This window comes from Castor canadensis, chromosome X (genome assembly GCF_047511655.1).
Source record: "Castor canadensis chromosome X, mCasCan1.hap1v2, whole genome shotgun sequence".
Taxonomy (NCBI): Eukaryota; Metazoa; Chordata; class Mammalia; order Rodentia; family Castoridae; genus Castor; species Castor canadensis.
The window spans coordinates 95,432,974-95,448,415 of NC_133405.1; the positions used below are offsets into that span (position 1 = coordinate 95,432,974).

The 15,442-nt window shown below is 33.9% G+C and overlaps 1 long non-coding RNA gene across 1 annotated transcript; it reads left to right on the plus strand.

Moving 5' to 3' along the window:
- Positions 1-1,693: 1,693 nt before the first annotated feature.
- On the plus strand, positions 1,694-4,857 carry LOC141419692 (uncharacterized). The gene is made up of 3 exons (XR_012444310.1): positions 1,694-2,083; positions 2,420-2,641; positions 4,321-4,857. It is a non-coding gene; the product is annotated as an uncharacterized lncRNA (long non-coding RNA).
- The last annotated feature ends 10,585 nt before the right edge of the window (positions 4,858-15,442 follow it).

Sequence of the window (15,442 nt, forward strand, 5' to 3'; positions counted from 1 at the left end):
ATAGCATGTATAAACTCTTGATAATGTACAGATATCTAGTCAACTCAACAGAGAACCCAAGAGTAGTCCTGTGTTGTAGATACTGAGGTTGAGTTGGAGTCTGTATAGCACATTTCTTTCTTTTTTTTCTTTCCATTGCTATTGGGGTTTGAACTCAACTTCACACTTGCTAGCCATGCTACCAGTCCCAGTTTTTAAAAATATACTAATATTTCTTAAAATTATGTTTGTGGCTATCTAGCAATGAGATTAGGAGATAAAAATGGTAAAATATTAGGAATTTTATATCATAGAATTTTTCTCTGTAAAGAAATTGATGCAAATGGTGTACCAACAAATTCAGGGAGAAGAGAGTTATGTTTTGGCTCAAACTATATCAAGTATCAAAAACAATATGCCCAATATGACTCATCCAAAAATTACTTTTTTATTTCTACTATTTATATAATAAAATTAGGTAGCTCCTTTTCCTTTTTGAGTCTTTGGTGGAAATATTGTTATAGAAGATATGCTTTTCAACTAACATTCACACTCCTATCTTATCTCTCACTGATATCTTTTGTGTAGAAATTGCCTTTATCTCATATATAGGAGATGAAGTGAGGTAGGGTAATAATGGCAAAACTGTAAAAGGCTGAGACCAAGTTAAGTGTTGGAGGGAGATTATTGTGGTATGCTTTTGCTTGTTTTGATGATACTTTGAGGCTCAGTTCTGTCATTTGAGACTTCGGAAAAATTGGAAAACTAAAAAGTGAATGTCATCAACCAAGTCCTGGCATATTGAGATTACAGTAGTTACAGGTCTCATCCATGCTGAGAAAGATCCATTTTAGAGAATGTGTGCCTTAAGGCCAGGAATAGTTCCCATATGTGTTATCCCAGACTTCTTTTATTTATCTAAATACCTTTAGTCACCACACACAATCTTTTGTTCACTCCCTTCCCCATTATCAACCACTGGGAGCCCTGTTCATTTATGTTACCTCTCCCATCCCTGAAGCTGCTTGGCTTTGAAATAGCTCTTTTAGAATCTTTCAGAATGAAGTAAAAATCATGTGTAAAGCTTCACTCTCTGATATATTCATTATGTTATAGACACAGAAATGAAATACCTTTGTGTCTTATACTCTAATGCAGAGCAGCAGAGGGAGACAAACTTCCATCAGTCACAGTCATGGGTATGGTGTGGAAAGGAGAGTTGAGGATTATTAGAAGTTTCATTCCTTCCCAAAAATGGGATATCTATCATAGGAAATTCTGAGAAAAGAGGAATTACTACTCTTTGGGGCATTAGTTAACAAAAAAAATCTATATTTTTAAGTAACATCTCAGAATAAGTTTAGTTACTTCCTTCTGTACAGGTAAGGTTCCTTTCAGGAAGAGAGGTTGTATTGACAGTTGTACATTAATCTTGAGCTTCACTGACACCACCAAAGATGATTATACAGTCTCTCTGATAGTGCTGTCCAGTATACTTTGCATGTTAAATGTTTAGTGATTGTAAGCTACAGATGCTTATTCTTTTCTATATTTATACCATAAAGTGAAGTTCATTTAGATCATCTGGTTATTTCCCCCTAACAGACTTATTACTGATAAGTAATAATTATTTGATAAATAACAATATTAGTAAGCATCTTTATTGCAGTTGTGTGAAAAGACATACACTATGTTAAGCATAGTGAAAGTTTAAAAAGTACAGAGATGACACCCACTCTCTAGAAACTTCCTTAGATCAATAAACTTTAGAAGAGTTTGTGTAAAACAAAACGATTCATGAATCAGGAAGCTCCAGGAAGTAAAGCGGGTTCTTAGAATTCCCCAATAATGTGATCAGACAGCATTTACAGAAAAATAGAATTGAGTCATAGAAAAGAACTTAATTGGCTACAACTTGGTCAATCAATTGGTTGTCATCTAGTTAATTGGCTATAGGGCATCCTGTGACAGCCAAAGCTCACTTATTGATTAAATTCTGTTTGTCGGGCCCAGTTCAGGTACCAGGTCCAAATTCATGACCTTCTGAACATTTTGTTTTCACAGACTTATCTTACATGGTAAAAAGGATTGAAGGATAAAGTGGGTAAGTATAAAGTGTCTGGAACACTTAAGAGATGTCTTGTAAAGATTGCTATTATTATTATTATCTTGACCATGTCACAAAAGAATGTTTGTGCATATCCAAGGCATAAAACAAATCTGTGATGGTGAAGAGAATGGGATTCCTGATCTAGTTGAAATAAGGCCTAATTAAATGAACCTAAATGATAATCAATTCTAGTTTGCCCTTCTAGTTGGCCCCTGCTTGGTATCTTCCTGCTTATCTGCCAAGAGCAGCAGCAGGGAGGCCATCCTGAAGAACATTTTATTCCATTGGATAGGCAAGTTTTATTTTTTCCACTGCTTTGACTCCCTGCAGAGATCTGCAAATGTCTCCTCTGAACTCTTCTCCAGCTTCATCTGCTGTTAACCCAGGCAGCTGTACCTGGCAGGGGGTATGTTGTAGGGACTATTTAGGAACCAGAGGCCTTTGGTAGGATTAATTGCAGACGAAACTGTGGAAACCTTCAGAGGTTAAAGACACAAACAACATAGAAATGTCCAGTGATCTCAGTATCCTCCTTATCGCTCTGCAAAACTAGTAAGTAAATTAGCTAATAGTTTAGTTAACATGTCAGGAGAAAGAAAAAGTTATTATGGAAACTCTTAAATTTCTAACTTTTTAATTGTGCTGAAAGGATGTAATGTAATTGTGTTATCAATGCTTTGTAACTGTCTAATTACTCTTGTTCCTGTAGCCCCTTACTCTAGACTTTACAAATAGAGGTTCAGGAAATAGATGCAAAATGCCCTTCAGACCTTTCCTTTATTGGAAAAAAGAAAACAAAATGAAGAAATGCCAGTTTATAAATATAGAATCAACTAATACCCTGAGATGTAAGAGCATGTATGTAGCCAGAAAGTGATTAGAATGCTGTTGAATATTTTCAGTTCTACTTATATAGAATTAATTTTACAGTAGTTGTATATTATTCCAATTTTCAAGTAACAGTCAGCAGATAGTCAATTTCAGTCAGAAGTTATATTTAACTTACATTGACTTCTTGTTTACCACATTTCTTTATCAGTTTACTTTAATATTTTTTCTTTAAAATTAAAATTTTTTTTATCAGTATCCTACAGTTACACCTGACAGCTTGCTTAGTACATGTGATTAGTCACGTCCTTTAACATTACTCAGTAAGGTTATATGGGTTTAGTTTTCTCACTATCATTATCCTTTTTGATATAGTTTGGTAGTATCAGATTTTCCATAGCATTTACATTACAGGGCTGATTGCTCTTCAACCTATTCTTAATTTTCTGCATATCCAAGAAGCCCAAATCAAAATATATGATAAAGCAATGATTAATATTATAACAGAATGAAATTAAAATTGTAAAGTAATACCTTTAGGTGAATACCCTTTGAAAAGCTACAAGTGGTTTATAGTGACAGCAGATACTTGATTAGTAACACAGAAAAATTGTCCTTCATCTTATAGCAGCTTTATATGATAGGTTGATAGTTTTAGCTTGATTTTGTAAGTGCTTTACAGTTAGAGAATTATTTTTCAGTTATTAGTTTTGTTTTTTTTAACTGATACCTAGTATGTAATCGGTCTAAGGGGCTTGATTGTCCAAAACTTTGATTTGATGTTTTTCTTGCATGGCCCAGTATATTTCTTGTGAATATCCATCAGTATGTAATTCATATTATTCTTATGCATTAATCCATGGCCAATCAAAATAGTTCTGCTGTCATGTTTCCAATGTAAAATGCACATATTCTACCAGGTACATTATCTACTACTCAAGTTGAATTATGAGATATTTGTTGGAGAATAACTGTAGTACTGTTAAATTGTAAGAATCAACCTTCAGTTTGTTTCAAATCTTGGGGACACACCCACACAACTGGCCAATTTTCACAACTGTCAATGTCAATAGCAACATGTGAATTACAATGAATTAAATATCCTTGAGTTATAGGCATCCATCTAACACTATTGGTTTCATATTGGTGTGGGAGAAAATTTATATCCTTTAGTCAAATTAGTTATATCTATTAACTATTCAGTAGTTTCTCTCTGATAATTCTGAATTTCATCTCTCCTATCTATAATATGGTCAACATTTTTACAACCTATTGCCTAGTTGTTCCCAAGTAGGTACATAGTTCAGTACTAGTAAGTATATCCTATAATTGTTTAATAGTTAGTTTTTAGATTATCCAGGTAAAGGATTATGGAAATCTTTAACTATGTTTTGTTTCAATAGGATTCCATAACAAGCTGTCCAATTCCAAATTCTTCACCAATTCCATTTTGATTTTGCTCCTACTGCTATATCCTGTTTTATGGAATAATTTCACCCTATTTGCATTGAAATTATATGTTTCTTCAATTGCCCCAAGATGGTAAGTTTGTCAATATCATGAGTTTCCATACTTGCCCTAGTTCCTATTATTTTAGAATCATTTTTAAGAAGTTTTTAGTTCAGTAATGGCACAATTTTGGCTTCTCTGTAAATTTTTTCTGTGTTGATAAAGCCAACTTCATACAAGTAAAATTGAAGTGACTCTCTTTAGCAGTGGTAATATGGAGAGATATTATCCATTTAATTATCATAGGGCCTGAAATATAAGAATAAGAGATCATCAGGCTCTAAACAGGGTAGGCTCATATTTTATGAATGATGTACTTTAGGCCTTGTGGAGAGCCAGCACTACTATTTATTCTATTTGTGTGCTGCTACATTTATTTGTGCATGTTGAAATATCCTAAATGGATATTTCATACCCTGGAATATGGTGTATGATTTTTGGATGTGCTGAATTTAATTTGCAACTATCTTGTTAAGAATGTTTAAAGTTATGTTCATCAGGGATATTGATCTATAGTTTTCCTTGTGACTGTGTCCTTGTCAGTTTTTGCAAACAGGGTAATGCCAGCTTCATAGAAATAGTTTGGAGGTTTTTCTCACTTTCAATTCATTGAGATAGTTTGAGAAGGATTTGGTTCTTCTTTAAAAATTTTGTAAAATTGAGGTGGGGTGTCAGTAGCTCATGCCTATAATCCTAGCTATTTGGGAGGCTGAGATCTGGAGGATCATGGTTTGAGGCCAGCCTAGGAAAATAGTTAAAGGGACTCCATTTCCAAAATAACCAGAGCAAAAAGAATTGGAGATGTGGCTCACGTGCAAAGCTGAGTTCAAACCCCAGCCTCCCCAACAAAAAAAATTATAAAATTGAACACTGAATCACCTGGTCCTGGCGATTCTTTTTTGGGAAACTTTTCATTCCTAATTCAATCTCATTTTTTAATTGGTCTACTTAGGTTTTTAGATTCCCTTGGTTCAATTTTGGTAGGTCATATGTGTCCATAAATTTGTATATTTCTTTGAGATTTCCAATTTATTAGCATGTAGTTTAATGATCCTTTGAATTTCTGTAGTATCAGTTGTATTTTATCTTGGGGTACATGTTTGTTATACAATGAAAGTTTATTTTCAGCTGGTACCATATTGTAAACTATTTGTAGCTTCTTTGTGATTTATGAGTTTGTGCATAGTATGTTCTATATTGGTGTTGAAGATATCCACTGTCTCTGCAGGTCACACAAGTTGTGGGACACTAGCAGTTCAGGGAGATGTGCTGTAGAGAGCAGTGTATGCACCCTGAATGGTTAATCCTACAATGGAAGTGGTGTCCCCTATTGAATGATGGGAGTTTCCTCTGACATTGTTAATATTGGCTCTGTTTCTTGAATGGGTCTCTGGCATAGATTGTTTCAGTAGTTGTGAAGAGCCTGAAGTACTTATCCTGATTAAGCACTAGTATATGTTCAGGTGCTTCACAGCGAGAGGAATGGAAGGAATCACAACTTCCCCTCTGTGCACTTATATACAACTTTTTCAGCTGTGTGTGATTAGATAAGGTGCAGGGGTGACTGAAGCAAGTGGGAAACATAGATATGGAGACAAGAAAAATTACATTATTCCTCTGCTGCTATTGTGCACATGCCAGCCTAGCAAGACCTGAGACTTCCCCTAACTATGCATGCCTGGGACAGGATTATGGCTAGGGATGGATCAAGCAGAAGTGAATTATGGCTGGATTTAGACAAAGTTTCTCTCAACTGTGATGTCCACAGTAGAGAGCAATAGTGGAATGTGACCAGTGACACCAGGCAGTGTTTCTCTTTAGATTGTTTTTGGAAATATGCCCTGAGGGGAAGATGATGGCTGGAGAATCCCTCCTCTCCCATTTCTTTCATTTGTAGTTCATACCAGAAATAGAATGGGGAGGGGGTGAATTATGGCTAGAATTTGCTAAATTTCCCCTCAGCAGAAGTGATCACAGGATAGAGGGAGGGAGAGGCTAATGTGATTGACATCACCACACTGGGACAAATTTTCTCTGGACCATCTTAGGCTGTGTGTCTCAGGGGCAGAGTTACAGCTGGATCTGCTGCAGGATTGTACAAATATGCTCTAGCAAGCCTCTGTGGGTGGGGGCAGTGGAAACACAGAGTTCTTTATCTGCTTTGCTGGCAGCTGACTCCCATGTGCAGTGCTGGGAGAGGGGCATTGTGAACTGTGCAGGAATATCCCTAAGAGAGAATTTGAAGATTAATTCCCATAACAATAAAGAAAAAATGTAAAAAATGAAATAAATGAAAAGCCTTTGAAAAGAGAGAAAAGAAGAAAAATCTCCCATAAATGTATTAACATCACAACTCAAGACACTAGAAAACTAAGCCAAAATTTAGCAGAAGGAAAGAAGTAATAATGAAAATGCAGAGATAAATGAACAGAGGCCAGAAAAATAATAGAAAAGATTAAAAAAAAACCCCAAGAATTGGTTCTTTAAAATGCTAAAGAAAATTGAAAAAAATCTTTAGCTAGACTGAGAAAACAATGAAGACTCAAATAAATAAAATCAGAAATAAAAGAGGACATGTCATGAGGATGGTGGATTAGAGATACCCAGCGTTTTCCTGCATCTTTATGAGTTTGAAACAAACAAAATATGTGAGTGGATTCCGGGAGAGCTGGAGTTGCACAGGAGTACAAAAGCAAACAGAGACCAGAAATATTGGACTTCAGATATGTAAAAGAAACAAACCCCTGCATTGGGTATTTGGCAACACAGTAAGGAAGGGGAAGAATCCCCCTGAGACCTTAAGCAAAACAGTGAAGAAAAGCCTCAGTGAATTCCACAAGCACAGACTCTAGTACACTAAAAATATAGTTTAAGAAAGGAAACTGCCATTCATGCAGCAAGCAAATACTGAAGCAGGGGCTCCCTGCATTTCCTAACTTGCTCACTGATACTATCATGAGGAACCATCCTAAAATGAGTTTTACTGTCAAACCATATGGTAAGCAGGGGGATCAGAGGTCCGTAGATATTTATAAGTCCCAATGCCTCTTATTGTGGACCCAGGAAACTGGATGCACATTTACAGACTCAGGTCTACAGAAGGAAGCAGAAGGCACTTTTGTCTTAGAATGTTGACCAACCTCAGGGATGAAGAACAAGACCAGCTGTATGAGTGCTCACGCCATACATATATCCCAACACAGATTGCTTTGGTTGGTTTACCATCCCCATTCTCAACCCCAGAGACATTTGGTGTAAACCCAGCTGCTGCTCAGGCATTTCTCACTCCTACCCTCATGCTTGTATAGTATCTCTGTTTCAAGGGAATGTCCAATTGGGTGGTCTACTGGTTCCACTGGTGAGAACAGCTTGAGAGTAACACCTGCAGTGGCTGTGTTGATAGGCCTTTTTTCCCCCACTGGTACCAGGGATTGAACTCAGGGCCTTGCTAGGCAAGTGCTCTACTACTTGAGCCATGCCTGGTCTTGATGGGGCTTTGTAGAGATTACTGGCATGAATTTAGCCCAACAGAGGTTATTGTCTTAGCTAACATGTTGTGGTGGGTACTGCAGGGAAGAGCTCAACCTCCAAACAGCCTTTATTGGTTTGACTTGTCTGGACCTGAGGAAAAAAATGACTCACAGCCCCCTCCACACATAATGAACTTCAAAACAAGAAGCCTGGAAGAAAACTGAATTGTCCTCATCTTCCATCTCCTTATCAAACAGAAACAACTGACAGATTTTTTAAAAACTTTTTTTTGTTTTGTATTAGCTTTATTTTGTTTTCTCTGTATACCTTCATATATATTTATCCTCTGTGTCTTACCTTGCCATACCCAAAGATATGGAAATGACTGAAAGCCAGAAAAAGAACTCAAAAGTCTAATTTTATTTAATTATTTTTTGTATTTTTATTGCTATATATTAAATTGTACATGTAAGGGGTTTTCTCATGACATTTTCCTATCAAAAGTCTAATTTAAATATGATCACTGACCTCAAAGAAAATGCAAATAAACAGATGAATGAAGTAAAGTCAATTCAAGATTTGAATGGAGATACTCAACAAAGAGATATCGATTCTGAAAAAAAGGGAAATCATGGAAGTGAAAAGCTCAATAAATCAAATTTAAAAACTGAAAGGGAAGCATCACCAATAGACTAGATTGAAAGGAAAAAATGTTCAGTATTGTAGATAAAGTTGATGAATTATTACATTCAGATAGCAATAAAAAAAATCATGACCATAACTTTTAACACTTTTGGGATATGATTAAGCCAGGCATGGTGGTATATACCTATAATCCCAGCTAGGCAGGAGGCAGAGGTTCAAGCAAAATAGGATAATTGAGGTCCAAGGCTGGTCCTAGGCAAAAAGTATAAGTTTCTACCTAAAAAATAAACTAAAAAGCAAAAAGGGCTGGGAGCATGGCTCAAGGCCCTGAGTTCAAATCCCAGTTCTGCCAAAATAAGAGATTAAGCCTCTGAATCTTTGGTGTAGAGGAGGGAGCTAAAATACAAACAAAAGGCATAAAAACTTACTCAAGTTAAAATAGAAAATGTCCCAAACCTAGAGAAAGATATAGGCATCCAAATACAGGAATCATTTAGGACCACAAGTAGATATGGCCAGAAAAGAACCTCTCCACATCATGTAATAGTTAAAATTCCAAGAGTATAGAACAGAGAATATTGAAGCTGTAAAAGAGAAGTGCCAAGTTACTTGCAAAAGCAAAACTATCAGAATAGCAGCATACTTCTCTGCAAAATCTCTAAAAGCTGGGAGCATGAAATGATATATTTTAAGCCTTGAAGAATGTCCAACCAAGACTACTATATCCTACAAATTTATCCTTTAAAATATATGAAGAAATAAAACTTTTCAAGATAAGCACAAATTAAAGCAATTCATTGTCACTGAGCCAGCATTGTAGATAATATTTAAAGGAAAAAAGAATCACAAGAGCTCAGGAAAGAATCTCACTTAAAGAATAAATAAACAAATAAGAATTAATAAAGAATCAAACATTATGAACTCAGTAAACCAGCAAACATCTAAGATGCATAAAGAAGGAAGAAAAGAACAGAGGATTCAAATCATCCAAGGGAAATATAACAATAAAATTATAGGAATTAACACATACTTCTCATTAATAACCCTAAATATAAATGCTTTTAACTCTCCAATTAAATAATGCAGACTGGGGCTGATTGTATTAAAAACAAGATTCCACTGTTCATTGTCTGCAAAAGAAACCACACCTCATTGGCAGAATCATAAAGAGACTGAAAGTTAAAGGATGGAAAATGATATTCCAAGCAAATGAAATCCAAAAGCAAAATGGTGTACCTAGAATTATATCTGAGAAAGCAAATATTAAGCCAAAATTAGCCAGAAGAGATAAACAAGGTCACTACATACTAATAAAGGGAAAAGTCTGTCAAGAAGATTTAATGATTGTAAATATGTATACAACAAATGTTTGTTGTTAAAGTTCACTTCTGAACTTTAACAAAGGGACAGATAGACCCCACTATCATCAACAGATTATCCAAAAAAATTAACAAGGAAACTTCAGAGTTAAATTGCACCATAGATCAAATAGACTTAGACACCTACAGAATTTTCTAACCACAAACTGCAGAATACACATTCTTCTCAGCTGCCCATGGAACTTTCTCTAAAACAGACATTATTTTACATCATAAAGTCTTAACAATTTCTTATGTCTTATCAGATCATAATGGAATAAAGCAGGAAATCAACAGCAAGAGAAACTACAGAAAATTTATAAACACATATATATTGAATGATGTGCTTTTGAATGACCTGTATATTGTTGAAGAAATCATGGGACATTTTTTTAATTCCTAGAAACAAATGCAATTGAAAACACCACTTACTAGAGAATGTTGAATAAAATGAAGGCAGGGAATTTTATAACAATGTGAGCCTATATTAAAAAATCAAAAAGATCTGAAATAAATAACCTAATGATGCACTTTAAGGTCTTTGAAAAATAAGAACAAGCTAACCTCAAAATTAGTAAAGGGAAAGAAGTAATAAAGATCAGAGCTGAGATTAATGAAATGGAAAACAAAATAACAATGAAACAAGGAGTTGGTTCCTAGAAAAGATAAACAATATTGACAAACCATTAGACAAACTAATCAAAAGGAAGAGAAGACTCAAATTAATAAAGTCAGAAAAGGAGATATTACAACAGATACCACTAAGATCTAGAGGATCATTAGGAAATATTTTTGAAAGCTTGTATTCTTATAAATTGGAAAATCTAGAAGAAATAGATAAATTTCTAGATATATACAACCTACCAAAACTGAAACAAGAGGATAAAAAAATGTAAACAGATATATAATGAGTAATGAGATTCAAGAAGTAATAAAGTTTCTTCCAACAACAACAAAAAATACCAAACAAAGACAGGTAAATTTACTGCTAAATTCTACCAGATCTTTAAAGAAGAGAAAACACTTGCGCTCCTCAAAATATTCCATAAAATAGAAAGGCAGTAACACATCCAAACTCATTCTACACAGTATTACTCTGATACTAAAACTGGGTAACTACACAACAAAAAAGTAAACTACAGACCAATATCCTTGATAAATGTTGATGCAAAAATCCTAAAAAATGCTTGCAAACTAAATTCAACAGTACATTTTAAAGATCATTCACTGTGATCAAGTTGGTTTCATTGCAGGAAGGCAAGGATTATTGAACATATGCAAATCAATAACACTATAATACATGAATATTTTGTCCCCTAAGTAAGAGGGGGACTATTAGGGATATGCAAGAATATAAGGGTGAGTACAGAGAGGGGATAAGAGAGAGTAACAGAAGGTAAAGATTATCAAAGTACATTTTATGCATTTATGAAAATATCGCAATGAACCCCATAACTTTATGTAATTAATATACAAAAGATCCTGAGACTACTATTGCCTTTGTCACTGAGATAAATTCCTGAGAGAAACAATTATAAGGGAGAAAGATTTCCTTCAGGTCACAGTTTCAGGGAGTTCAGTTCAAGCTCACCTGGCTTTTTACTTTCTGGGCCTGTGGTGAGGCAGAGCATCATGGCAGAAGAGGGTGTGGTGGAGCAGAGCTGCTCACTTTAAAGCACTCAAGAAGCAGAGGCTGAGGATGGGTATATCTTTCCAGTGCATGCCCCTACTAGCTTAACTTGTTCCAAGTAGATCTCACATCCTACAATCCAATAATCCATCTCCCAATAATGCCATTAGCTGGCAACCAACCTTTAACACAAGAGTCTTCAGGGGATATTTCACATTCAAACCATAACAACTATGAACAATTATATGCTAACAAATTGGACAAGCTAGAAGAAGTGGATAAATTCCTAGAAACATACAACCTATCAATACTGAATCACAAATTTGAAAAGACAACAGAAAGGAGACTGAATCAGTAAATAAAAGTTTCCCATCAAATAAAAGCCAAAGACCAGATTTCTGTATGGATAAACTCTACCAAACATTTAAAGATTAACTAATACAAATCCTTTCCAAACTCTTTCAAAAAAATCAAAGACAAGGGACTAGTTTCATATATTTTATAAGGCCAGCATTTCCCTGATAGCAAAGCCAGAAAGATACTACAAGAAAACCATACACTGATACCACTCATGAGCATAGACGCAAAAATTCTCAAAAAATAGCAACAAACCATATTCAGCAGTATATTGAAAGGATCATTGATCATGATAAGTAGGATTTGACCCTAAAATGCAAGTTTGACTCAATATATGCAAATCAATGAAGGTGATTCACCATATTAATTGAACGAATGACAGGAACCGTACAGTCATCTCAAAACATGCAGAATAACCATTTGAAAAAATTCAACACCATCTTGTGAAAAAATGTCTCAACAAACTAGGTATAGAAGGAATGTTCCTCAGCACAATTAAGATAACATATTATAAGTGCAAAGCTCACCTCAGATTGTAGTGGTAAAAGTTGAAAGCTTTCCCTCTAAGATCAGGAACATGACAAGGATGGCAGATCTCACCACTTCTGTTCTATAGTACTGAAAGTCCTACCAGAGTAATTAGGCAAAAAAAAAAAAAAAAAGACATTCAAAGGAAAAGTAAAATGTGTCTGTTTGCTGATGACATGACCTTATATATAGAAATACTATATTATATGTATGGAAACATCCCATGATAGGTATTCCACAAATATATACAATTAACATTTGTAAATTAAAAATAAACTAAAACTAATAAATATAAATAGAAACATTACATATATCTACATGGATTTACTTTTGGATTCTCAATTTTACTCCCAATACCACACATACATATGTGTGTGTGTGTGTGTGTGTGTAAATTCTTATGCCACTGCCACAATCTTGCTTACTATAGCCTTTAGTAAGTTTAAAATTACTTTAAAAGTTTAAAATTGGGAAGTATGTGTTTTTTTAACTTTGTTCTACTTTGTAATAATTATTTTAACCATTCCATCTCCCTTGCATTTCCATATTAATTTTAGAATCAGCTAGTCAATTTGTGCAGTGGATACATAAATCAATTTGAATAGTGCCATCTTAAAAATATTATCTTCCAATCCAAGAACTTGTAGTATTTGTCTATTTGTTTAGGTTTTTAAATTTTTCATTCAGTAATATTTTCCTTCAAAATATTTCATTATTAATACAAGATAATACAAAAAAGATAGATGAGGAACAAAAATGTAGTAACTGAGCATTCAGTAAAGTTTTATAGTTTTCACTGCATTTACATCTCTTTGCTAAATTTATTCCTGAGTGTTTTTTCTAGTGATGTTTTCATAAGTGTAAATGGTTTCATATCATTTTCAGATTACTTCTTTCTAGCATATATAATTAAATTTTATATATTGGTATTATATAACTTGGCTGAGGTAATTATTATAATTAATAATTTTGGTTTTATAGATTACTTAAATTTTTCTATGTTCAACTCCAGGTACAAATAAGTTTCCTTTCCTTCTTTCAGTCTGTTTTCCTTTTATTTATTTTTTCCTTTGTAGGAGACTTATTATTACTAATATTATTATTATTACTAATATTATTATTATTGATTACTAATACAATCCTTTTACTTATTATTTGTTTATTCATGTTTTCTATTTTTTTTCTTGAGTCAGTTTTGGTAGTTTATATCTTCCTGAGTATCCAATCGTTTATGTCGTTTATCTGGTTTTTTGGCATAAAATTGTTTATAGTGTACCCATAAATTCCTTCATACTGATTTAAGGTTTATAGTAAAGTCCATTCATTCCTTTCTGATTTTAGCAATTTGGTGTTCTTTTCTTTTTTAGTCTAGCTAAAGTTTGTCAAATTTGTTTTTTTTAAAGAACCAACATTGGAGTCACTGATATTTATTACTTGTTTCATTCTGTATTTCATATATCTCCATAAGATTCCATTCCTTCCTTCTGTTTGCTTTTAGTTTAGTTTTCTGCTAATTTCTCAAGGTAGAAATTTAGATTATTGATTTGGGATCTTTATTCCTTTTAATATAGGCATTTATAATTATAAATTTCTCTTTAAACTTTAAGCTTTAGCTACGTCCCATATTTTTATTTTTATCTCAAATTATTTTCTAACTTTTTGTCATTTTTTTTGCCTCAGTACTTATCTAGGAGTGCATTTTAATATTCACAAATTTATGAATTTCTAAATTTTCCTGTTATTGATTTCTAATTTCACTTTATTGTGATTAGAAAACATCATTCATATTATTTCAATTCTTTAAATTTATTATGATATGTGTTATAATCTAGGACATGGCCTATTCTTGAGAATATTCTGTGTACACTCGACAAAATCTGTATTCTGCTGACATTGTGTGTGATGTTAAATACAAATGGATTATGCCTGCCTACTACAAGGCAGACTGACAGAATAGACAAAATTAAGATATCCTATAATAGCAACCATAAGTACGCTTGAGTGGCTATAATAATATCAGATTAATAAAATCTGTTTTATTAATTGTGGTAGCAACACATTAAGTTAGCATTAATTTTACCATGTTAACTATTTTTGTTGATCATTTAAGTAGCATTAAGTATATTTACGTTGTTGTACAATGGATTTACAAGGCATTTTCATCTTGCAAAGTTGAAACTGCACCTATTAAACAATGTCATTATTCCCTCCTCTCTTTAGCAATTTGCAGTTACCAATTATACTTTTTGTTTCTATGAATTTGATCACTTTAGGTACTTCATATAAGTAGAATTATATGGTATATGTCCTTTTGTGACTGGCTTATTTTACTTATAATTTCCTCAAGGTTCATCCAGGTTGCAGCATGTCATCTTCTTTAGGCTGAATAGTATTCCATTGCATGTATATGTTACATTGTCTTTACTCAAAGATATTATGTATACTATACCTTTTCTATTTCTCAGTTACTGTTTTTATACATGTATATGTGGTAGTAGATGATAATTTAATGCATGCATATAATGTGTAATGATTAATTTGGAGTAAGTAGCATTTTCGTCTCATTAAACATTGATCATTTCTTTTTTTTTAAATTTTTTTATTATTCATATGTGCATACAATGTTTGGGTCATTCTCCCCCCTGCCCCCACCCCCTCCCTTACCACCCACTCTGCCCCCTCCTTCTCTCCCCCCCAGCCCCTGGATACCCGGCAGAAACTATTTTGCCCTTATCTCTGATTTTGTTGAAGAGAGAGTATAAGCAATAATAGGAAGGAACAAGGGTTTTTGCTAGCTGAGGTAAGGACAGCTATACAGGGAGTTGACTCACATTGATTTTCTGTGCATGTGTGTTACCTTCTAGGTTAATTCTTTTTGATCTAACCTTTTCTCTAGTTCCTGGTCCCCTTTTCCTATTGGTCTCAGTTGCTTTTAAGGTATCTGCTTTAGTTTCTCTGCGTTGAGGGCAACAAGCGCTAGCTATACACAATGGAACTTTATGCAGCCATGAAGAAGAACGAAATGTT